At 39.2% G+C, this 25,334-nt stretch overlaps 1 protein-coding gene across 9 annotated transcripts in view; it reads left to right on the forward strand.

The window, feature by feature from the left end:
- nbeab (neurobeachin b) overlaps window positions 1–25,334 on the forward strand; it is a 272,282-nt gene that overhangs the window by 40,329 nt on the left and 206,619 nt on the right. Inside the window, exon 2 of one of the 9 annotated variants that reach the window (XM_046073196.1) lies at window positions 21,070–21,133. The exons of the other annotated variants lie outside the window; for them this stretch is intronic. The gene's annotated coding sequence lies outside the window, so the exon portion shown is untranslated. The remainder of the gene's footprint in view (window positions 1–21,069; window positions 21,134–25,334) is intronic. 9 annotated transcript variants of the gene reach the window in all.

Raw genomic sequence — 25,334 nt, forward strand, 5'->3', positions numbered from 1 at the left:
TCCTTTTTTGACCTGTAAAAAAAGTTGACCCTCCCCAGTTGTCACTGTATAATTTGCACCCTGTACATGGGTTACCTGCATATTTAAGAAAACAAATGAGACTAACTAAATTAGGCTACTTGAAAACATTTCAAATTCTTGTCAACTGTTTGTATCCAATGTTGGCACGTAGCTAGAGTTAGTTTATACTTGGTTAATTAGTGGCCTTTAGTCCATTATGTTATTATAGAAGTATTTAAGTTTTGCCTTTTTGTTGCATTTCTGGAGGTTTTTCAGGACAGATGATGTGAAGAGCTTCACGCTGTGGGCAAACTCTACAGTTGGCACTGTAGGGTCACTGCTATTTCACAGCCATCTGGCTCCCCTGTCTGTCTGTCTAGAAGCAGGTTGCTCCATCACTCTTCTATCCATCTCTGATTAATATGTCCACAGGTGCTTATGCACATAAACTCTGAGATATGGGTCTAATAATAGCACGTGATTTCCTTCCAACACTTGCAGTAATTCCTATACTGTTTGGTTCTTTACCAACACCACAAGAATGGCTTTTTGCCGACTCTTTACATGTGCTGACACAGCTCGGGGACAATAGTGGTTGATTTTGAATATGTTAAGCTGAAAAGGAGCTTTTGTATTTCTGTTTATGTTCAAATAACTCATTTTAAGTGATATTTTAAATTTGCTGCCTAGCAATACTCAAAAATAATTTTCAACTTCTGCTGGGTATCTCTTAAGCTAAGGCAGTATGATGAAACAGCATGTCATACAGGCAGTAATTACTGTGCCACACTCATTTCTGTTTTGTTTATCCTAATCTACGCACTTGTACCCTGAGCAATGAACAAACAAATCTCACATTTTGGTCATCTGAGTAGTTAAATCTGGTTGAATATTCATATACCCTGCTTGTCTGCAACACTGTCTGGAATTAATCATTGCATGTGAATGAGATGGAGGCATTGTTGCCATTACTCCCACTTTCAGTGAGCAACATTCTGCTCAGCAGCCTTGTGATGTTAGGCAGATTGAGGCTGACAGGTTGTGTTGATGCAAGTAATTACACAGTAGATCAAATAAGACCATAATAGAGCCATCAATCACTGTGCTGAGACAATAGCACACTTACACATGTGCATACTCACATAAACACAGAGACAACAAGCAGTGAATTTGATGAAATGACTGTAGTCTTTGCCTTAAACAACCTTTTAGAGAAATAGCATGTTTAATCTCTGATGCATTCTGTTTTAAACTGTAGCCCTGTTTCTATCCTATTTTCCAAGCATCTGTTTACTCTCAGTCTGAAAGGCAATTGTTTTTTTTGATTGATTTTCACAAGTTGTTCCTTCTACACTTCACTGTCTGACTGTCAATAACACCTTTCCATGCAAATGAATCCAGCTTGCTGTCTTTTATTTGTTTTTTGTGTTTGATAACCTATTTGACATTCAGCTGTGAAGTGAAAACACTTTGTTTTTACCTAATATAAACTGAGCATGGCACTCGGCTGTGTTGTTTTATGGGTGCTGTGGCTTGGTTCAGAGGAGCCTTTGAGCTTGTAAAAATCTCTGCTGCAGAGGGGCAATGGATTGCATCCCTCTCTGACTTTGTCAGAACAGTCCACCAGCAGTGGATTTGGGTGAACGTATGGTATAACTGAATATCTTACATTCCGGTAAAGCCTTACAGTTGGCTACAAGTTGAGACAGAAATTTTCTTTGTGGGTTTGTCAGTTGTACATATTAACATGCTTTAATGTATGATGCATGCATATCCTTACTCTGCTTTTCTCCATAGAGCACCCAGGCTGAGTTTGAATTATTCATTGCCCTTTCAGTTTCTCCCAGCATGAACATGACAGTCAGGGTTGAGGTAGAGGTTGAAGCATGAGCAAGTCAGGGAAAGATTCACCTCTTTCTGTCCTGGCTGGCTGTCCTGTTCATTTTTATAGCCTCACTGAGTGAATGAAGCAGTTTTGACTCTACATCTGTTACTTAACTCCACACTGCTTTTATTATGTATGCAAGGGGATGACACAGTGACTGAGGTTAAATTGTGCAGCTTTGACTAGAGACTTTCCCCACTACATCAACATTTAATTATTTACTGTCTCTTTTCTACTGCCTATGCATCCCTCCATTTAGGGCTGCAAAAAATAATTTGTCTACTTATTCCAAAGTGCATTTTTAAATAGCTAATAGTACTAGTATAATATATATTTTTAATATTTCAAAATATTGTAAAGTTCTATATTGGAAGAAATATGTTGTGTGTCTACACAACAGCATGGCTATACAATAACAAAGTTAGAAAAATACTTTTGTGCAGCTTGCGGTGTTCATATGGACAAAAATATTAGTCTATAATGTTTATGATGAAATAAATTGTCTTGTGTAGACTTGGAAATATGGCTATTACATTTTTAAGCAGAATAAAAATGTATTTAGGGAAGGGATATATCAGAAGATAGAGCAGTTCTCTAATTTTGACCTCAAAAATGACTATTTGAATGGTAGTCATTGAGATTATTGCTGTATTATTAAGAACAAAGACAAGGAAAAAATCCTCAGTCTAAAAGTCTTATAACAAAAGGTGTTCTCTTTATGGTATCTTTATGGTATTGTGTTTTTTTAACCTACATTTCGTAACAACATTGCTTCCTACATTTGATAGCCCTTTTGGCATACAGTAGTTCTATGCACCAAGCCCAACTAACTACCAAACCTGCGGCAGTTGTTATGACAAAGCCAGAAAGACCATGACACGTTACCTAAACAACTTCAGTCTTTGCCATAGAAAAGGGAATTGAAGCAAATCATGCCTATGTAAATGTTTGGTACATGAGATGTAGCCAACAAAACAAATTAATTAGTTAACTTGTCACTTGTATTTTCATTTATTCATTCTATGTCTTTCACTTTTATTTGTGTTCTAGATTACTTACATGTTTGATGGTTTATGTCATCGCACCAGCAACATGTATCCTTTTGAATTAGGAGAATAAAAATACCCTGCAAGTGTCTAGCCTGCCTCAGATAAAATTCAGTTACACTGATTTCATATTCCACTTTATTCATTTTGCTCTAAATGCTGGCCTTGAATACAGGAACAGTTCTATGTTGGAGTTTCACTGTATGATGGAATTCTACTCCAGTGCTGAACATTGCAGCGATATGTTTTTGTGACATATGTACACATGGTCTGACTTTCAGTGTTCATGCCTGTGTACTATAAAGGAAGTATTTTACTGGTTTCACCAAAAGCACCAAGTGGAGCATATGGGGTCCAGGATGTGATGAGATTTGTCCTTTGACATGGGGTAATGACCATGAATTTTCCAGGACTGACAGGCCAGGCAGGTGGGGCAGGCAGTAAGCAGTCAAGTAATTACATTGCAGGACCAGGGGGGAGAAAGGCAGAACTGCAAGGACTCAGAGGTGTGGAGATTGGAAGACGTGTCTGGCCTTTGCGGAGGTGACAGAGTGGTGAGAGAGGGCAGCTGGTGTGGTGCTTGAAGGAGCAGTTGAGGGCAAGACATGAGGATAGTGACTAACACATGGTCAATAAAACTCTGCAGATAGAGCAGATTGGAGAGACAGTAATCGAAAATATGCAGACTGATGAACAACAGCTGACTCAAGGCTTTGAATCACATGAAACTGTCATGATGACTAGGTCATGATGAGGTATTGCCAGATTTGGAGGCATCCATGCAACATCCTAAAACCCCTTCCTCGTATCCCTGTTTGCTCCATGCTTGACCAATCGAGTTACGAACAAATTATCTAGATAATTGGCCAGATTATCATTGGTATTGGACTGTGATTAACATCAGATTGTGGACATCTATGGCATTAAAGGACAGCGGGGTCCTCCCTCCCACTGCTCCCAGCAGTATGCCTTTGAAGTTCCCATGAAGCTGTCAATGTACCTGCACTGAGAGACGACAGGGTATCCAACTTGACCCCTGCCTCACCATCACCGTTGAATATGCAAAGCTGTCTGTTCATTGCTGTTACAAAAGTACTTATAATGAGCTTGAACGTCTGATTAAGGTGCTCATCCACTGGCTATTAGAGAATGCCCTAACTAGTATCTAGTTCAAAATGATGCGTGGACAGCCAGTATCCTGATTCATTTAGTCCTCATCTGCCACCCCCATTGCTTTTTGTGTTGCCCTTGCCTGATGTTACAAGACTTGGTGTGCACTCACCAGAAAGCCAAGCAAATTAGTTTTCCCAGTAATTACAAATATAACATAACACTATTGCTAAGTGTTCTATTTTTAACAGTGATGGTATTAAACTGTGTTGAGAATGGATAACATTAAATTTGCAAATATTGGCCAGTATTCAGACATGCTCCCACTCCTCCTAATCTTGTTAAACTATAAACTCCCTGTTTAGTGTATCCATATTTCCACCCAGAATTTTCACATTATAGGAGAAGAGAGCTCGTTTTGGTACTGCACTGTGGACATCACTGTCGTGTATTACATTATCTTCACTGTTCGCCAGGCAGCTCAGATTTGGTTGAGTGAGACAAAAGTTCTGTTAGGTATCTCCAGCTTGTGATATATAGCCAGTGGATGGTTGCTTGGTGGTATATGTAAATAGAAATTACATTAAAGGGGAGAAAGATTAGGGGGATTTAAATTTACATGCCCCAGGCAAGGATTGGAGAGTGTGGGAATCAGAGAAATAGAGTCCAAAAAAAAGAAAAATAAGGGGGATGCTTTAATATGATTATGCTTGTATTGGGTTTTGAAAGTGAGAGTGTGACAAGGTATGTGCTCTGTTTTAGGGCTCAGCAATTTACGTAGGAAAAGATATGCTTTCTTTATTTACTCTATTTACTTGCTAATTGTACATCAACCCACTGGGAAATGGGTACTTTACCCTAAGTACCCCTGTTCGCTGACATACCTGACTCACTAAGGCAGAGAGCTTTGACCTCCTCAGCATAAAGTTACAAGTATATTCTTGTAATTTTCACTTTGTTGAAAGGACTTTCACTTTACAGGAAAAACGGCATCATGCCCAACCACACAGAATATTTTAGTGTGTGTGTGTGTGTGTGTGTGTGTGTGTGTGTGTGTGTGTGTGTTGTCATTATTGCCCCACAATCATCTTCATGTTTGGCTTGATGTAGCTGCGTTGCATCTGCCCTTATGCAGACCAAAAAGAAAATTGTTTGAATTAGTTACTGGATGATGACATGGATGACATGTCTCTATCTATATATGTCATCTGAGATTTGCCAATATCATAATCGCTATGTGAAAGAAACCAGCATGACTTGCTGTCAGAGAGCTGTTGATAAATTGCCTGTGAGAAAACAGTGTCATTATTGTTGTAGTCAGACAGAGGATGTGGGGGACTGCTGCAGTAAACACTGTGGACTGTGGACCACTTTCTTCCTCAACCCTCCTCTGTTTTGTGACCTGCATACTGATCCCTGTTTTTAACCTGGAGGACATCTTGTCCCAGTCCTGGCCTGGTAAGAGAGGTGACACTTTGATGATCTGGAGAGGACAGAGTCAAGAGCTCTCTGCTGTCATCCCCTTTTCATCTTTTGCCTTTCCTGCCTTCTGAAGTTCGATCTAAACCCTCTGTTTTCCATCTTCCCTTTCGATCTCTCCCTCTAGTGTCTGCATTGCAGTGTACTTTCCCTTCCTCTATCAAGCAAGATATGTTTATATCAGCAGTGGACCTTTAAACTCCTCCTCTCCTCTCCTCTCCTCTCCTCTCCTCTCCAGATGGAAACTAGCCTCCCATATTTCTGGATGGATGCGCCTCGTTTCTCTCTTTACAGTGTATGAGACATCAGTAGAGCATATGTTTTTTTGACAGCAGTCAAAAATTCAGTGGGAGGAAACTGTGCACACTAACCACTAAACCCCATGACTGTTAGGTCTATCCCCAGCTGTCTGCTTCATCCAGTGTAGATGCAATATGATGTGTTTGAAATGTGAGCTTGCTTTAAACCAAATTATATCTCAAGGTCAGTGGGGTTAATACCAGCTCACAACTGTTGCTCTATAACTAATGTGCTTAATTAGCTGGGAATTAGAGAGGCTTGGTTGATACTTGTGTGTTCAGAGATGGAGAGGAAGACGTTTTTTTTTTTCCAATTCTCCTGTATTATGAGCTTATATAGCATGGCTTGACTGAGTCAACAAAGGTGAACAGAAGAGAATGCTGCAGTGCAGAGTACTGTCAAGGTGACTCTCTACCTTGGGTCTGCTTTAAACCTTTATGACTTTTATAACTTTTAAGTTATTTTCATGTGTTGGACAGCAGCTTTAGGTCTCTGCAACCTTTCTTTGGATTAACAAGGCGTTCCTATTCAGATTAAAATGTTTTACTTTTGCATTGTTTGATGCCTGTGAAGTCCATCAAATTTGACCTGGTATCTTTTATTGGCAAGGGTATATTTTCTTTCCTGTGTCCTGTGGGGTTGTTATTGTGTCAGGTTACCACTCAGATTTGATGATGTGTATTCTGTGACTAACAACATCATTCAGCTTTCCTGGCAGATGTGTTCACATAGCATACTGTCTTTCCTTTAGCCAGAGATATTTCCTGCAAGATTGCCTTTTAATTTTCTTCCTCTCCCCCCTCTGGAGAGGTGAGCACTTCTCCTGTTTGACAATTCCAAGCATTTCAAGGGATTAGAGGAACGACCACAAGATACAACCCACCAGAATAGTAAACAGGCCTGTGTTACCACACAGTAAGCTGTGTATATGAGATAGGAAAAGCAATGTGGCTTGGAAAACCCTCCCTTGGACCTAGACCGCTTGCTTTCCCACTAAGGCCCCATCCACACTACTCCGTTTTAGTTTACAAACGGAGAATTAAATCTCCATCCACACCAGCATTTTAGCTGCGTATCAGAGTTGATCTCGGTCTACATTAAAACGACAGAAAACGCACCTCTAGTGGCCGTCCAGCGAAGAATCAGACAAGACTTATTTTTTGCATTGACCAATAACGAGTTGGGACTGTTACTGAATGTAACATGGGAGTGTGGCGGCGGAAAACAGATTGGGAGTCGTCGCAAAGTAAACGGCGACATGCACAGTACAAATGTAGGCAGATAGGCCAAGCGTTATTTGCACGTTACAGAATATTTTAATAAAAATACCAATGCCAAAAACTCTGTCAGTAGCAATGTGTGTCTGCTTTGCATGACTTATAAGACCCAATCAGAGAGCCAAGTGTGAGCGTCTGCGTAATCGTTTCTAAAGTCCTCCGTTTTTTCCCGTCTTCACTAAAACGCCCTCTGGAGTTTCGAAACGTAAAACGGGGTCCGCAGCGTTTGCAAACTTCTCCGTTTTAGGTCTTTGTTTTCACCATTTTAGTCTGGACGGGAGGTGCAAACGTAGCAAAAGGTCTCAGTTTTAGAACGAAAATGCAGTTGAGTGGAAGAGGCCTAACAGCCCCAATAGAGTGTGGCCAGTTAAAAGGTGCGATTAATTAGTGGAGTGGAACAAAGGCAAAGTGCTCTCATATGCTTTCCTGTGCCATTCAAAAGCAAACAGATCAGCATTATTGGGCTTTGATCCCCATTTTAGTTAGTATCAGTCTGCTGCTTTAAAGTTCAAGACTGGCCATAGATGAAAGTCCTCACTTTTATGACCATTGGCTGCTCCATATGACAAGGTTTGACATGGAACTGAGGGGCTGAGGGTAGACAGTGTAGACACTGTATAAAATCATTTTTACACCATCACAAACCCATTGAAAGTGAGAACTCCATGTTACAAAGCTAAATCCGTCAGTTTCACTTACAGCAGACCCTCCTGTTTGACACGCCAGAAGTCTAGCGCTGATTCTCCACTGGGTTCCACAAGAAGGGAGCTGTCCTCAGTGCTGAAATCAAGAGTGGCAGCTGGTGTCTGGGGAAGGAGCTGAGGGAATCTCACCGTTCAACTGCCTCTTTATCATTGCAGTAATCAGTCACTTCATAGCTTCTCACATGGAGGGAATCTTTCAGGATCCTAAGGACCATTTGCCCTTAAAGCCCATATTGTGTTATATTTTAGATTATCATTTTTTGATGAGCTGATGAGCTTTAAGTATATCCTGGGGTGAAAACATGTTGATTACTTTTACTTTTGAATAATGTGACATCATATTCAAAAGAACAGGACCCCTGTGTTCTACTCTTCTCCATTTTCACCTTCAAACTTTTAAATTTATTCGCCCCTCTGGCTTTTGGGATCTGAATAATATCCAGATCCCATATCTTGTACGGAAAGCTACCGTTTCATAATAAATGCAGCTTCCCTCAAAACTCTTAACTCTACTCTCACAACTTTTCCTTCAAATGCCGTCTGTACTTTTATTTATCCTTTAGTTTAAACATTTCCTCATTAGCAGGGAGGTTTAAAGTTAAGTATTTTTATTATACAGGTGAAAGTATGAATAATGTGACACCACACATTCAAATAACAGGAGGCAGAACCCTATGGTCCTTTGTGCTGTGTTTCACCTTCAAATGAAATAACCTCCCGTACAATGAAGTGGCACACAGTACTAAATGATTTTACCACACCTGACATATTTGGGAACAGGGAAATTGTAGTCATGCTATTACTGCTAATTTAGGTAGCATGAGCAAACATCCTGACAATTTTACCTTAAGTCAAGGCACCTACACAAATTGGACTTTTCTGTGCTTTTGAGATTTGCTACACTTCATTTTCCCCTTAAATTTATTGGCAGAGAAGATGAAAATAGACAGAGGTCCCACCTTTCCCAAGGTAAGGCTTTTTACACTTGACAATGGAAGGAGCTTTTAATATTCAGGTCATGTTATTGTGCTCTTTTGTGTGAACACCTATTCCCTTCCTCTTAAATAAACCACAAATAGCTTTTTAGTGTTACGGGAGTGCTGATTTGATCTAATTTTCTCTGTGATTGAAATAATTGTAGCAGCTGTTTCAGTTCAAGAAAACAGAGCCTGGAGGTCTTGACAAAAAAGGAGGCAAATTATTTCTTTCAAGATATTAATGAATGAATGTTGGTCAGTGTGTGTTTGTTAGCAGGGTGGGATGTCAAAATACAATAATGTTCGTTTGACTGCTACTTTAGTTAATTCTGTTCTTCTTCTAAGTCTGATTTATTTTTGTTTCCTTTGGAGAGATTGGCTGTTATTCCATCTTAGAAATGAAATGACATATTGGTGATGTTGTTGCAGGGAGCACAGACGGGGACATTTAATACAGCTGTACACTGCCAGGATCAAGATGAGATTAGAAATATGAGGTGGCCGTGATGCATGTTGGGACATGGTCACTCTGCTGTGCACAGAAGATTAGACTGGAAGATCAGATGAGGAGATTCGCTGCCTTCTGTCCTGTCATATTCACCACAAAGTCACTTTGTTTTGTGTTTTGCCTTGGTGGCTCAGTAGTGATAATTGGACATGTCCCTTCACCAAAAGCTCCTGGATTCAGACACATCCACCCTGTTTCTTTCTGGTCTTCATGCGTTTTTGTAGGTTTCATCTGTCTGTCAGTATACCCTGTAAGTTTCTCTTGTCTGCTTGTCTTTTTTCCAAACGCAGTGTCTTTCTTCTTCCTGCTGTAGCAGTGTCACCTCTTTCATTTGCCCTTTCCCTCACAATCTTTCTCTTATGTCTTTATGTCTGAATGCTGCTGAAGGCTTAGCCTGCTGGGCTGAGGAGTTCCAAGTCTCACGGCAGTTTGATCTTTACGACTGCTGTTTATCTGCCGTGTTTGCCCTCAACTGCACTTTTAATGATAACCTCAATCCACTCAGTAAACATATTGGCTCATGTTACTCTCTGCCAGGGTGATAGTAATTTGCAACTGATTAAAACAGTCTTGTGTAATAGTGTTTTAGAGAAGCAACACAATATAAGACAAAACAAAGTGAACCATTATTTTTTCTCCTAGCCATTTTTGCAAACATTTCTTTGTTGTTTGTCATTGTTTTTACCTGTGACTTCTCCTTTGGTTTATTGTCATTTCCTTCCCATAGAGCTAAACTCTCATTGGGTGTAATCATGATAGCGCTCAGATTCCAGTATTGGGGGTCCTGGACCACAACACAGTCCTCAGACCGACCTAGACTGTGCCCAATGAAATCACACATTTGAAGAAAAAAAAAGTAATTTGGCTGTCTGGAGATCCAACACTTTCACGCTAGAAGGGGAATCTGCACCAAGTGTTGTCACCAAGTGCCCCTGTTGTGCTCCAATTAACCCAGACTCACCCTGTTGTTTGGCGTTGAATCCACTCAATTTTAAAATATCGTCTACTACGACCTTGACTTTCTACTTGGTCAAGTGCTCATCAGACTGTTGACAGAGCTGAAGCTCAGCATTTGAAGTTTTTTGTTTGTTATTTATTCCAATTTATATGCATTTACAGTATGTATACATATATGTAGGTCTACTGTATATCTATCTATGTACAGCGTTAAACATCAATATCAAACATTGATATGTCAATTTTCTATTCTCTGGCACAGCTTATGTTAGGAGGTAAAATGTTTTTATTCACACGGAATACATTAATCATTCAGTATAAACAGTGAAACAGCCTTAAAAGGTATTCTACAGATTGCTGTTATGTGTACTTCAAATATAATATAATAAATATATTTATTTTTACGTAATTTTTATTTTATGTTTTATTATTATTGTTTTATTTTTTATTAACACACACAAACACAACTTTTACTTTTTTATTTACGTATTTAATGAAATGTATGAAATTAATTGTTCTTGTAATTTATTTGTAGCTTTGGCAATATTGTTGTTATACATTCATTCCAATAAATTTGAATTTGAATATGTTTTATCCTCCTTATTAAGATGTCAGTAATTTTGACAAACATTAAAATTGCTGCAGATTTTAATTGGTGACCTAAATAATGTTGAGACATGAAAAAAGGGGCAATTTATGAGCAAGTAGTTCTGTGAAATATAGTTTATATTAGGTTAGGTCAAGTTAACTGGCAGGAATAATTTATTGGCGATTTGGGTTCCATGGGCTACACAATACAATCAAATCAGACAGTTAGTTAGTGTTTGATGGCATATTCCAAAACACATGTTTAAAACATGTTTATACACAACAACTTTCTCTGAAAATTGTATCCTTTATCTTATTTTACTCTTGGCAAGTAGTCATGAATCGAAGCAGAGAATTTAATTATTAGTGTCTCACTTTTCAGTTTACTGATCTATTGACTATACTAAGCCCAGCTGATAATCAGAAGGTGGAAAAAAAGCTGTCACTAAACTGACAAAGACGTTTACAGACAGATCATAAATTTGTTCTATTCTTAATGAAAGTAGAAGAAGGGAAGAAACAAGGCTCCTTTTAACGGTAAAGATTGTTCAAAATCCTCAGTAAGGGACTCCCTGGTAGACTGAATAATTATGAAACACCTTTCATTTTATGTTTCCTTGGGGCTTGTTAGCCACATCTGTATGCTGCAGGCATGCAGTTCCGTGAAGCATGAACACTATAATCTTTAAATCTGCAGCAACGTTTCCACAAACAATACACCAACCCTCCTGAAGTCTCAATCACAGTCTGGTCACATGCAGGGAGTTAGTCTTTCATTCAGGTCACATTCTTTCCAGGCCTGCCAGTGCTTACTGGTAGGTTTATGACAAGCTCTATTTAAATGCAGTGAAACAGTCAACGTTCCTGTTTAGCTTCGTAAATAAGTGCTACTGTGATTCTTACCTCATAATGTTGGCACAGCGTCTGTAATCGAGGTTTGGTGACAGTAACCTTTGGTTCTTACCGTACAATATTGCTGCTGTTGTTTTTATCGTTCCTCATATAAACAGTCATTTCATCTTTTCTTTCCAAGTTTTTTGATCCCTTTTTTTGCTTTTTCTCAAGCACTTTCCTTTTCACATTTTATTACTGAAATAATAAATATGGTGTCTGAGCTGTGAAGAAACATGTGCTGGCAAATGTCTTACATTGCTCAACCACTGTCCGACATATGGATGTCAAATATAGACTGACTGTGGATCCACGCTCTGACTGTACATGGCAGGAGATGTACTCAGAAATTCAGACACACCAGGTGGCTGCTGTCTAGTAGCTGTTAGTCTTGAGCCTAATTTCTAGTGAAGGAGAAGAGACTCTCCAGGTGTCACAGAGAAAACAGTAGGCGTTATGCAGTGGGTATTTCCTTTCACCTGTCTAGGTAGAGCTCCACAATCATGTACTATACCCTCAAATATGTACACATCTGCTTTACAGTCTGTAGCAAGATTAGAAAAGTTTGGTTCTAACTTCTGGCTGGTGCTAATTTATGTATTCAGGTGACTGGTTAATTTCCAACAGATTCTGGCCCGTGTTTTGTATTGTTGTTGTAGCATGAAATCAGAGATGAGTATGTGTGCAAGATCCCTGTGTTAAAGTCATTCAGTAAGTCACCAGGTAGGGCTGGACAATATGGCCAAAAATGTTATCACGATAAAAGGTTTCATATCTTTCTATATCAATAATTATCACAATAAGTATCAAATTATTTCTTTTGAATTTAAAGGCAATTTTTTGCTCCTACGTGAAAGTCGAAGAAACCTGATGGTTAACTGTGGTTTTAACCCTTCTTTATGGTCAGAACATGACAATCACTTGATTTCAAACAGTGGATCACTTCACAAATCATCACATGTTTTAAATAAAACATTTAAAACAATTATGATAAAATCTCTTTCAACAAATACGCAAGAGTAAAATTAAGTAAAAGCTTTTTTCAGTCCTTTTTTCTCAACAAAATAAACATCTTAATAAAAAATGAAGCCCTAATTTGTGTGTGATTCAATGAATAAAATCAAATATTTATTGAACATTTGTTATTGAAAAAAAAATATATCGCAATAATTATTGTTACTGATTTATTGTCCAGCCCTACCACCAGGCCAGTTTTACATTTTTGGTTTTCACATGGTTGTGGGATGGTGGCAATGCAAATATGAATCCAGATTAAGTAGAAAATGAAGAAGTTTTCCACTCTTTCAAGCATGTCTGGAACAAGATATGGTCCTGTGTCACTGTCAGAACTCTCTCTCTCTCTCTCTCTCTCCTTCATGGCAGTGTAGCGGTGAACTCTTTCATCTCTGTTATTAACGCTGATGTAGAAGAAAAATGTCCATTCTGCAGTGAGAGAGAGACGGTGTTTCACTGCTTCTCAGAGTGCATGCGTCTGACAGATTTGTTTGTGCTGTTGGAAAACATTTTCCATAGATGTGGAGAAGTTTTTACAAGGCAGATTTTTATTTGTGGTTTTAGATACACTCGTCGGCAGAAGAACAAATGTCAGCTATTGAACTTTGCCTTAGGACAAGCAAAGATGGCGGTGTATATGACTCGGAGACGGAAGGTGGAGGAAGGGTTAAGTGTTGATGTGGTTCTTGTTTTTGAGAAAAGTCCAGACTGCTGTTAGACTTCAGTTTTAACAGAGCTGCGGATGACCTGGATACATTTGAGGTGGTTTGGGGTTGTGGGGGGGCGCTCTGCTCTGTGACAGAGGGTCAATTAAGTTTTGAGATGTGCTGATCTAAATTTTTGCTACACATGTAAATGCAAAAGTAACTAGTAATGTAATATAGTATGTTTTTTTTGTACAGTGCATATAGTAAATAAATGTTGGTGTTGCAAAAAATCTCTCTCTCTCTCTCTCTCTTTCTGCTCTCTCTCAGTCTCTTTCTCTACTTTAATCTTTTTTAAATGGAATTAAATGCAAGCAAGCTTCAAAAAATCTCTATCTTCTATCTATCTATCTATCTATCTATCTATCTATCTATCTATCTATCTATTGCATAGCCATAATTAAGTACATTACTGCCAAAGAGCTCTCTCTTTCTGTCTCATGCGCTGACTTGCTCATGCTCAATGATGTTATGATTTCTACAAGACTAAAAGCATGCTGACCTAGAGTATATTTTTTACTCTCCTGCCCATCAAGATGGGACATCTATTTCATGCGGTTCCAGAAGTGCCTTGACCTTGTTGCGAGTTGTCCCAGGCACTGCATTACATGTTGTGGCCAAACAAAAATGCACTGGTACTTGGAGCTGTCCTGTCATTAAAGCTCTTATCTAATTAAGAAAGATGGGAGGCAGCGGTTATAAAGCTGTCATTTGCCTTGCTGCGTTTTAATGCAAGTTCAACAACAATTTTACTACGGGATTGTGCTATGCTGTTTCTCTATGGTAAGCTAATATTATCTGGTTGGCTTGTTGGTTCTGTGTGAGGGAGTGTTACGATCGGGGCAAACAGTATTACAGTTCCCTTCGGGATTAGGCTACCAAGGCAGACCGCAGTATCAGCGGTGTCCAAGCTGGAAAAACAAAGCCAGCCACAGCACAGTAACATCACTTACTGCGGTTTGTCTTGGTATTAGCTTGGATTTTGTAGTTACTGCAATTTTGACACTCTCGTTTCTCTGAAACGGGGCAAAATTTAAGTAGGAGACACAAGACAGAACAGACGTCATAAAGCCCATTTCAAGTCTTAACTCAATTTTGACCAAATGTATAGTTACTGCGCTTTGGCTTTGTAGGGCAGTACACATAGTGACATTTTTATGTTATCACAATATCACAATAAGGGATGCACCGAATGTTCGGCCCCCAAAATTAATCGGCTGAAAATAGTAAAAAAAGCACTTTCGATGTTCGGCCTAATAAGTAAAAAAAAACAAATAAATGTACAGAACAATTACATTGTGGTACCATTTTAAAGCGTCTGAGAAAGACGCAAAAAATGTTTGCAGATACTGTTCTGCTGAATTGTCTCCTAGCACACTCACTCCACCTAAGGCTGGCTTCTTAGAAAAGTTAACAAATGGTCTGACCTGCTTTGAGTGTTTCTGTCACTCATTTCTGAGAAGGGGATTAAGCTAGCTACACCTAAATTTGGAGTCCACACATTTTAAAGCCTTTACGCTAAATCCACTGAAACGGACCAGAGCGAGCTGACAGGCAAGTTAATGACTTTATCCTTTAAGTTTCTCTCTTTACAAAGACAAGTTGTCCAGTATGAGAGTGCTATCTGAAGAGAGGCGTTGAAGTCTTCATGTTACGCCATACGAGAACCACATACAGCATTATTTATCAAATTGGGTCAGATTTGATGAATTTAGCGCGAGGATACATATTTGACAAAGTCATTTTCAAAATAAGGTGTCTATACATTATGGAAATAAGATTAATTGGATTATATTCACAGAAAGTATAAAACATCTTACATGTGTACATTAAAAGTATAAAAACATGTAATTTACTTTACTGGACCCTCTTGGGCCTTGGACCCACCCACCATAGTGTCTTTAAATCCTGTGGGAAACACTGAGGCTATGTCTGAAATCCCCTCTCATTCACTACTCCCTACCCCCTATGTAGGGAGTTGTATGTAGAGCACTATATAGTGAGCTCACTCGCATTACAACACTTTCGGACACTACTCCGATCCTTATTTCGGCGCCGTTAATTACGTCATTGCCGTCGGACAATCAGTTTTTTGCTATCAGTGCAATGCATGACGGTACATATGGCTTGGTTAGTGACCATCGGTTGTACACTACTTTTCAAAATGCATTCTGGGATACATTGAGTGAACTATATAGGGTATAATAACTCTCACTATACATTCGGACAGCACTACAAAATGGCGAGCTCACTATATAGTCCACTATATAGTGAGTAGTGGGTGATTTTGGACACAGCCTGAGTAAAGCTGCTTGCACACTGCTCAGACTGCACCCAACGAACACCAAAGCTGTTTCTCAATACCGAGTTCGCCAAGTTCGGACTTACTGACTGTACTTTAAAGCTTGGACTTGGCAAGTTCGGCTCGGGAGTACAAACTCCCAGGAACAGGAGCGCGCAGTCAGTCATTCAGCAATTGGAACAGTAGCGGACCCAGTGTTTCCCCTAGGATGGAGTTGTAGCAGCGGAGGTGAAGCAAAATTTTTGTCTGAATATAAAACCCCAACACAACATGTCTCAGCAACAGTGTTCTTGTGTCCATGAGCACCTTAGAATAGCTTAAAACTGCAGTGTTTTTCCAATTTAATGTGAGCTTTAGATGAATGTTTTGGTGTTGGAGGGTTTGGAGGTGCTCCCCCAAGAAAATTTGGTTTTCCATTGAAAAATATGTAATTTCACATCACATTGGGCCATTATTTTCACCATATCTCTGAACAAATAGTTGGAAAAGCTAGAGCAGATAATAAATAAACAACACCAAAGATCAGTCTATTGGAGAAACTACAACCTTTAGATCTGGAGAAAGTAATTTGGTTGGTTCTGTTGTGCCACAGTGATATTACAGTGATGGCACAGCATGTTTTGGGTATCACCCCTAAGCCTTAACGGCAGGAAAACCCTGTTAATACGACCTCAGAATCATTGTAGATACGACTGTTCATGTTTGCCTTTTGTGTCTTCATTTAACAGCTTCTGACATTTATTTGTAGACATTAATATAAAAAATAGGCAACATGAGAAACATCCCTTCTGAGGTGCATTTTATTTGCACATTAAAAAGAAACGTCTCCTCATTAGCTTAAAAGGACTAGTTTGCATCACTAATTAGCTTTACTAACCTCAGCTCCTCCCGTCACCACCGTCCTTTCTTTTCCAAAACCACTTTTTCAGACTGAAAACTGAAAAATTATTTAATCAGTCAGTCCAGGACAGAGCTGCAGGCTACACCAGTTTAGTCTAAGTTTGTACCAGATGTTCTCAACAAGTAGGCAGTAATAAAATACAGCTTCCAGTTACTTTCTATAAATTGAGCTAATGTTAACTTTCATCCTGCTCAGCTCAGTCTGAAGGGGAGGGGAGATGTTAGCTAACTTAGCGCTAACCGGCTTCACTTTTCCAGCAGGTGGGAAACAACAGACTTTTCTTGGTCTTGAGAAGCTAACAATAACAATATTTTCCTCCGCCGCTGCTGAATGCATATAGAGGAAACACTGCGGACCCATTAGCGGGCGGGACCTCACATCTCCGAAAACGTCGTAGCAATTTTTTAAATCAGCTCTGTCTTGAGAAATCAACCACAAATTTGGAATTTAAACAACTATATTCCCGCATAAAAAACTCTAATAGTAGTTCTCTAAAACTACTATATGTGACACAAGAACAGCAGTATTATAACTTACAGTTGTGAGTTTGCTCCTTGACATTTCCACTTTTTGGCGGCGAGATGCATTCTGGGATATCTGGCTATCCGAAGTCCACACAAGTCACCACAGATGCAGGCTCGGTAAACTGGGCAGAGCGAGAACAAATCCGGGTAAAACCAACTGTCAGTTCACACTGACCAGACAGACTTTTGGAAGACTACTTGTTACTGGTTGCATTGGCCCTTTAAAGGTATTTCAACAGGTTGATAGGACTGGGTGAGCTATAATCAGCCATAACTCCTATATAACATTCATAACTAAAATCAGCCATAAGTAGTGAGGTGGAATCAGTTTTTTGGGAAGTGCAAAGCTGCATAGGCTATATGGGCTGTTTTGGCAAGTGCAATAGGCTTCTACAAAACTCCTTATTTCAACTGTTTGTAAAAGGATTGGATTGGTTGGAAAAGAGCAAGCAAAAATAATGTCATAAGGATAATTGCAAGAGAGGAAAATTCCTATGTTTTATTTATAGCCTAACCCAGCCGTGAATCATGTTAATTAAAGACTACAGTCTGTTTTCCAAATATAAACAAGTATATTAAACGTAGGCCTACCAAACACAAATTTCATCTGCAACAATAGGCTAATTTTATTGCTTATATTAACGTTTTGTCAGGCCTAATAAATGGCAAACCCTGCAACTGTGATCATTCTGTTACAATAAACATTAACGTATTACAAAGACATACCTTTGTTACCATGGACATAAAGTGATGTTTATTTGCACGTTATGACTAATTGAGATAAAAGCAGCTGTAGATGTATAGATACTGAGCGTTATAGCTTTATTGCGTGCGCTCCTGCGGAAAGCAATGAGTTTTCGGCGGATGATCAATTTTCGGCACGACACCTGTCACTTCCTCCAGTGCATGTTCTGATTTAGATTGTGCACGATGAGAAGAAGCTGTTCACTGACAGGTCCATTCTCAATGCAAGAGAGAGGAGTGAGTAATGGACACCTGGCTAACCTACATTGACATCAAAGAAAGTCGTGTGCGCAGATGTTCCTCATGCGAGTATAGGCTTGGTTGTCAAGGGAACACTCTCCAATGTTGCGGTTGGTTGGAAAACGGCGCACATTAGTCCGACTGTCTACGACTCGACCCAACCCGACTAGACATGTCAAACTCTAAAGACTCCAACTGACTGACGGGGCACTCTGATCCAACAGTCGGTGTTGGTTGGAGTTGGTCGGCATTTGTCGGGGCAGATTGCAAGCAGCTTATAAAGCACATTTTGACTTATGCAATGGTAAAAAAGGAAAAATAAATAAAAAGTATGACTCTGAGCAGTACACCATTTGTAAAACTCAAAAGCCTTGAACTCTAAATTTACATCGACGTTTTGCTCATGATTGTACATTCACGCCTGAACAAGGAGACAAACAGAAAAACAAGGAGAAGCTAATGTTGCCAACTTTGATCATTGTCCCTTTTTCTTTCTCCATCTCTGTTACTGTTTTTCCTCTATGTGTTCTCTAGATGATTATTTCCTTTTAAAAGCTAAAAGAATAATTATTTTCTCACACCCCCTCAGTATGTATGTCTGTGCTGTGGTTAAGTCATTAGTGCAGAGTGGATAGATAGGACATTTGAAGTGTGGTCATTAGCATGTTTCAGCATTGATGTGAAGGCCATTCATCAAACTAAATAGAACCACAGAGGCAATAAGCTTATTTCTTGAACCTTTAACCCCCCCCTGGGGTTCCAAAACCCTTTTCCTTAAATGGCTTGACCTTTATTTCTAAAGTAAATAAAGAATGGCCCTTTGTAGGCTTGCGGCTCAACTCTTCAGAATAGTTCCAAGGGCGTGACAGTGCCCTATTGTCATACATACATATTTTTTTTCAAGACATTTGTTTTAGCAAGACTAGAACTAAATGCTAATGTCAGCGGTTGGGCTCAGGTCAACTGACAACTGGCAGTCTAACCTGAGATAAGTATACGCTTAGGCAGTAAGTGCATTTTGCCGATTCATAAAAATCAGGAGCATGTAAACTCCTTAGAGTAAATGTGCAAAACAAACATCCAAACTTTTTGCTTTTACTACATACATATACAAGTTTGTATGGTATGGTTCTAGAAGTAGGGGATGAGATGTTGGTGATTTTTCACCAGACAAAAAACTCCCATTATACTTATTGTTATCACCAATGAGTTTGATTGACGTCGCCATGATGATTTGCATAATTACTATTTTAGCAGCCTAATATAATGATTTGTTAATTTTGTTTATATTATTAATGTTCTAACATTCATGTTTCATTACTACAGGACTACTACTGCTACTCCAAGATTACCACTTCAATACATAATGTACATCCACAAATACAGTGTATAATTTACATAAATCAAATACAATTATTTTATTTATCTTCCCTTTTTACCTTCCTGTTCAATTATCATGTCTTTTGTGGGAGTGTTGTATAATAAACAGCATTACCTGTACTTCATAATACAGGCATTTTAAAATTATTGATTGTTTTTTCAGTGACATATTCCAAAAAATGTGAGTCCAATGAAAAGAATGAATTGTTGTACAAAATGTGAAAAGTTATGTATGCTATTTCTTTTGTGAATAAATGGATTATCATTACATAACTTTTTTTATGTCTTAAACTTTTGAACAGTTCAAACACATTCATTTTATATTCAAAAATAGTTTTCAGAGTGGCTGTAAAGTGAGAGGGGTTGTTGTATTTATATGGATATTGTGTTTTGTGTCTAACTCCCTCTGGTGCTGCTAAGCACTTGGCTGCAGAATGCCCATTTCATTGTTTCCTCTCTTTGCTTTTGCATCATACTTTATCCCTTTGACTGCATTTGGTTTTAAAAGTCAGTTGCAGGCTGTTCTGACTCTGTAGCTGAACCTTGTTATTGTGCTTGGTATGCTCAAGTTTACTTGACAGTTTGGCTTCCAAGTATTGACATTACTTTTACTGGAATAAGCCACCAAGTTATATTGTCCTTGACATCCCTATGACATCCATGTTTGTTTGCTGTTTGGTCTTCACAGTATGTTGAGGCTTCATGCTAGTGCACAGATGCACCACACAGATAGTGTACCAAGCACTTCATGAACACTCACCTCTTGCCTTTAGGTTTGAGTGCAAAACAATCCTAATAGGCAAACCTTAGATGAGTGTATCTGGGCTTTTGTCAAGCCAGTGCATTCTCAAAAATAACAAGGGTGGACATAACTCCTGTCAACATCTTCTGGTGTCCACATCTGTCAGACTAAATGAATGTGGCTTTGAACCTGGAACACTTCTCAATTTATACATTTAGAAATATGGAGGAGGATATTCCTCCTCTCTTTGCCCCCAGGAGACTCGTTCACCTCAGTGTTCCCACTCCTCGAGCAGTCTTCGTAAATAGGACATCAGTTCTATTTATTTTCACCCAATTTAGTGGCCACTGTAGGCTTCCTTTGGAAACTGTCTCAAGTCCAATCTTTGCTGCCTGTCACCATGGCGACGGTGAGTCTTCAGCCCTGGTCTAATCAGAAGCAGTTGAAAGTGGAGGGATTCTTGAGGGCTCATAATGTAACTCTCTTAATTGTATGCTTCATAGTAATGACGCACAGATGAATTATTTCTAAGGAAAAAAAAACATACTTGATTGAGGCTCATAACCATATTGCACTAATAGAGAGGAGCCACAGGGGTGAAAAATTAAACTAAACACACACCTTAATTGCGTTCACATAAACAATTTTTGGGTATGCTGCAGTAAATGCCTGCTTGGTGGAATGCTATTCCCAGCACATTAAATACTCGCTATAATGGCTTAGGTTCTTTCATTTCCTCAGACACAACAAGCTCTGCTAGATTATCTGTAGTATCACAGGATCTCATTCTTTCCAGGTCAGCCAGGTGAAAGTGACTAAGCTTGTGAGCAGTTCAGTGAACCTCAGGCCAATGTACAAGGGTGAGTGGAAGACATTATTGCTGATGTAGTTTTACCTCTGGTTTGTGAATGGTAAGCCTCTTTACAGTAAGTCTGTGCAATTACAGTGAAAGGAGCTAGCTGTCACTAACTCCTCATGTACCCACCCTGACAGGTCTGCCAGCTTGAGCTCCATAGATAACAGTTAGAGCTTAATTAAAGCACTCTTGCTTCACATTGTTGTGTTGTTTCTATAAAGCCTTCTTCTCTGGTTTGTGAATCTTTGACCTGTAGCTTCACTGAGCTTTTGATTGTCTTAATAATCCATGAGCAGATATTCTTAATTGAAATTATATGATTAGCCCTAGCTGCAGGAGGCAGGTTTTCTCCTTCCGTGGGCCCCTCTACTGGGAACACAGAAATGGGATAGCTTTACCTCCATCTGCAAAACCCTGATTTGAACCAGCACATGGATGCAGCATCACATAGCATGGATTTTTGGCTGCTGAATTTGCTTCTCTCCATTACACTCCTGCTTCCACATGGCTAAGATTTTCTGGAAGTCTGTGTGTTTGTGTGACTGCAATTCAGTGCCTTCACACTATTTAGAACTTTAACATTACTTTGATGTTGAATTATGCTACTTATACTGTTCAAAGAATGTCAATATTTAATCCCATTGGGGTTTGTGTTTGGGTGGAACACAAACACTTATAGCACCTGTTCAGTCTGAGCCAAATATTTTTTTTCACCGCTAGTGAGACACAGAGACAGAAAAGTGAATCCTGTACATGGAATGATTAGTTGGATATGACATCCCATATGCTGAGCTCCTAGTCACATACACAGACTTGTGGGCCGTTGAGATTTGCCTTATGTAAGCCATAAAAGCAACAAAAGAGGGAAGGCTAAAAAGCCTTTTTTATTTGTAAAAAGATGAAACGGGATTTAAGGCACATCATTTTGTCAGTGAGTAACATATGTAATATGCTTTCTGTATTAACTCATGAATCAAGCTAAGTTTGAAACCATCATCAAATGGAAGAATTATGGCAACATTTGTGACCACATGGCCAGATAATGCCTGAAATAATCAACTCCTACAGAATGCATAATGGATAATCATTTGTGCTATTCCATAGCACTGGGATAATTATTGTTTGGCAAGGGTTTGAATGTAACTGATATTCATTTTAAAGTCCCACAGTCCAGCTTTGATGTCAAAAACAGGCTAGGTCGGATCACCAAATGTATTCCTTAGAGTTTGCTAATTGTAAAGGCTTTAACAATCCATATAGTCAATTCCCATTGGGAAACACTTCAAAACCGGGAGTTACACAAATAATAGCAACACTTCACAGTATCAGTACAGTAGCCCAGCATTAAAAGTGGTATATTGCTATACTGTTAAATTAACCTTTTGTTTCTTTGTGTCCTGACTCATTTGCATCTGAATTTATGATGTGTGACTTTCCCAAAGCAGGAGTTTTAATATGCAGATTACTGATTGTGCTATCATCGCTGAGTCTCAGTGAGAAAGGATTTAGCAGATGAGCTCAGTCTCACCAGCACACAGAGCTGCCGTTGGGTTTAATTGTGGTAAACAGACCAAGGCTAACAGTCTTCCATCATCGGAAAACCATCAGGATTAGAAGTCAGAGATAGGGGCAATACTGTCAGTGTTTCCTGCTGTTGTACTATATTCGGTAAGACCTGGAAAACCAGCAGGATGTCGGAAGGAAAATTAAACATTTAATTTTGACTGTGGAGTCTTAGAGGGAGTGAAAATTCACCTTACATGTTTTGTTGTGTCTTGTTGTTTCATTGTTCCCTTTTAACATGAGAATTTAGCAGTGGCCAGTATTGCTCATCACTGTGTTAAATGATACGCCGCTATCCCCCAGAGTGCTTCTCCATGCAATGGTACTCACTAGGCAGTTTTATAAGCAGGTGTAAAGTGTAACACCTTTTAATAAGCAGTGGTTGGTTAAGAAACTACTAAAAATGAAGCCCAAGGGAAATTTCAAATACATGGCTCTTGCACTCACCTTTTTCAAATTCAAATTTAGTAAATGTGAAACACTGAGATGTCTTAATTTACTTTCTTAGATGTTCAGACTCTATTACTTGATAAACCACATCTTCAAGCCTCTTTGCTTTTACCATCTTTTTGCGGTGGGCTGTGGAGATCCTCTTAGCTCCTGTCAAATTGAACTAGTCGCCACGGATGTTCAAACAGGTTCACCTCCAGACCTCAGCTGGTGCCCTAGTCATTGTCTTTGCTGTGTGTTCAAAGGTCATTGTCATGGCATGCTGAAAGGTGAACCCCCCCCCACATGTGAGGCCATCTGTAGGTTTTCTTCAAAAACCTCTCTGTATTTTGCTTAGTTTATGGCCTTTTATTGGTTATGCTGCAACCATCAACGTCATCTTTGTTGGAACAGTGTTAACCAAATCGTGAGCTGTTGCCATGTGCTGCAGCTTGGTATGCCACATGACATTCAAGCCAATGTTCCACTTTTTTCATCACTAAACAACAGAATATTTTTTTTATTTGCTGTTAGGTTTATTGTCATAAAGTAAACTCCAGGCAGGTTGCCATATGCCTTTAGGAGTGGAATCTATATACAGAAGATATTCTACCAAGAAGGCCTAATTAATAGAGTGTTACAGAGATTGTTGTCTTTCTGACAGGTTCTCCTTCTCTGTAGAGGAACTCTGAAGCTCAATTAGGGAGGCCATTTGGTCCTAATGAAGCTTTAACAAACAGTCCCAGTTGAGCCAAACCCTTCCCCTGATTGTGCCATATACACTCAGCGCCCACTTTATTAAGTACACTTGTATAGTTAATTGCAATTCAAAACAACTGTACTGCCATATTTTACGATGCCTATAATGTTCAGCTTTTGTTGACACTGTCTTAGAGGTGCATTAATATTTTGTCCGTCTCATCTATGTAAAAGGGAAGATTAATGTAGCACAACACACAACACTGCCTTATACTCTGACCTCAATAATAAACTAATTGAATTAACACATTTCTGACAATTTCAAGAAAAACTGAACAATTTTTAAAATATATCTCTTATAGCATGGCTGTTGTATTGTATTGCATTAAATTGTAATAAACAAATAATATTTTCAAGAATAATAATAATAATAATAATAATAATACATTTTATTTATGTAGGCCCTAGCAACTTTCAGAACAATGTCACAAAGTGCTTTATAAAAATATATCCCAAGCAGATAAAATGAAAATAAGGCCAAAGAACATAGGCACAGAGGAAGTAAAGACACTAAAATATTGTAAAGGTGTACCTAAAAAGAGGCCAGTGAGTGTAAATTGTATGTAGATAGGTATTTCAAAATAAAATGTTATTTACCGATAATTTTTTGGCATTCTGCTCCCTGTATATACACTGCTCAAAAAAATAAAGGAAACACTAAAATAACACATCCTAGATCTGAATGAATGAAATAATCTCATTAAATACTCCTTTCTTTACATAGTTGAATGTGCTGACAATAAAATCACACAAAAATTATCAATGGAAATCAAATTTATCAACCCATGGAGGTCTGGATTTGGAGTCATACTCAAAATCAAAGTGGAAAACCACACTACAGGCCGATCCGACTTTGATGTAATGTCCTTAAAACAAGTCAAAATGAGGCTCTGTAGTGTGTGTGGCCTCCACGTGCCTGTATGACCTCCCTACAACGCCTCGGCATGCTCCTGATGAGGTGGCAGTCTGGACAGTCTGTGGTGCAACGTGGTGTTGGTGGATGGAGCGAGACATGATGTCCCAGATGTGCTCAGTTGGATTCAGGTCTGGGGAACGGGCGGGCCAGTCCATAGCATCAATGCCTTCCTCTTGCAGGAACTGCTGATACACTCCAGCCACATGAGGTCTAGCATTGTCTTGCATTAGGAGGAACCCAGGGCCAACCGCACCAGCATATGGTCTCACAAGGGGTCTGAGGATCTCATTTCAGTACCTAATGGCAGTCAGGCTACCTCTGGCAAGCACATGGAGGACTGTGCGGCCTGAGCTGCATTACCTGAGCCACTTGTGTGGGTTGTAGACTCCGTCTCATGCTACCACTAGAGTGAAAGCACTGCCAGCATTCAAAAGTGACCAAAACATCAGCCAGGAAGCATAGGAACTGAGAAGTGGTCTGTGGTCACCACCTGCAGAACTACTCCTTTATTGGGGGTGTCTTGCTAATTGCCTATAAT

The sequence above is a fragment of the Micropterus dolomieu genome, linkage group LG17 (genome assembly GCF_021292245.1).
Source record: "Micropterus dolomieu isolate WLL.071019.BEF.003 ecotype Adirondacks linkage group LG17, ASM2129224v1, whole genome shotgun sequence".
Classification (NCBI taxonomy): Eukaryota; Metazoa; Chordata; class Actinopteri; order Centrarchiformes; family Centrarchidae; genus Micropterus; species Micropterus dolomieu.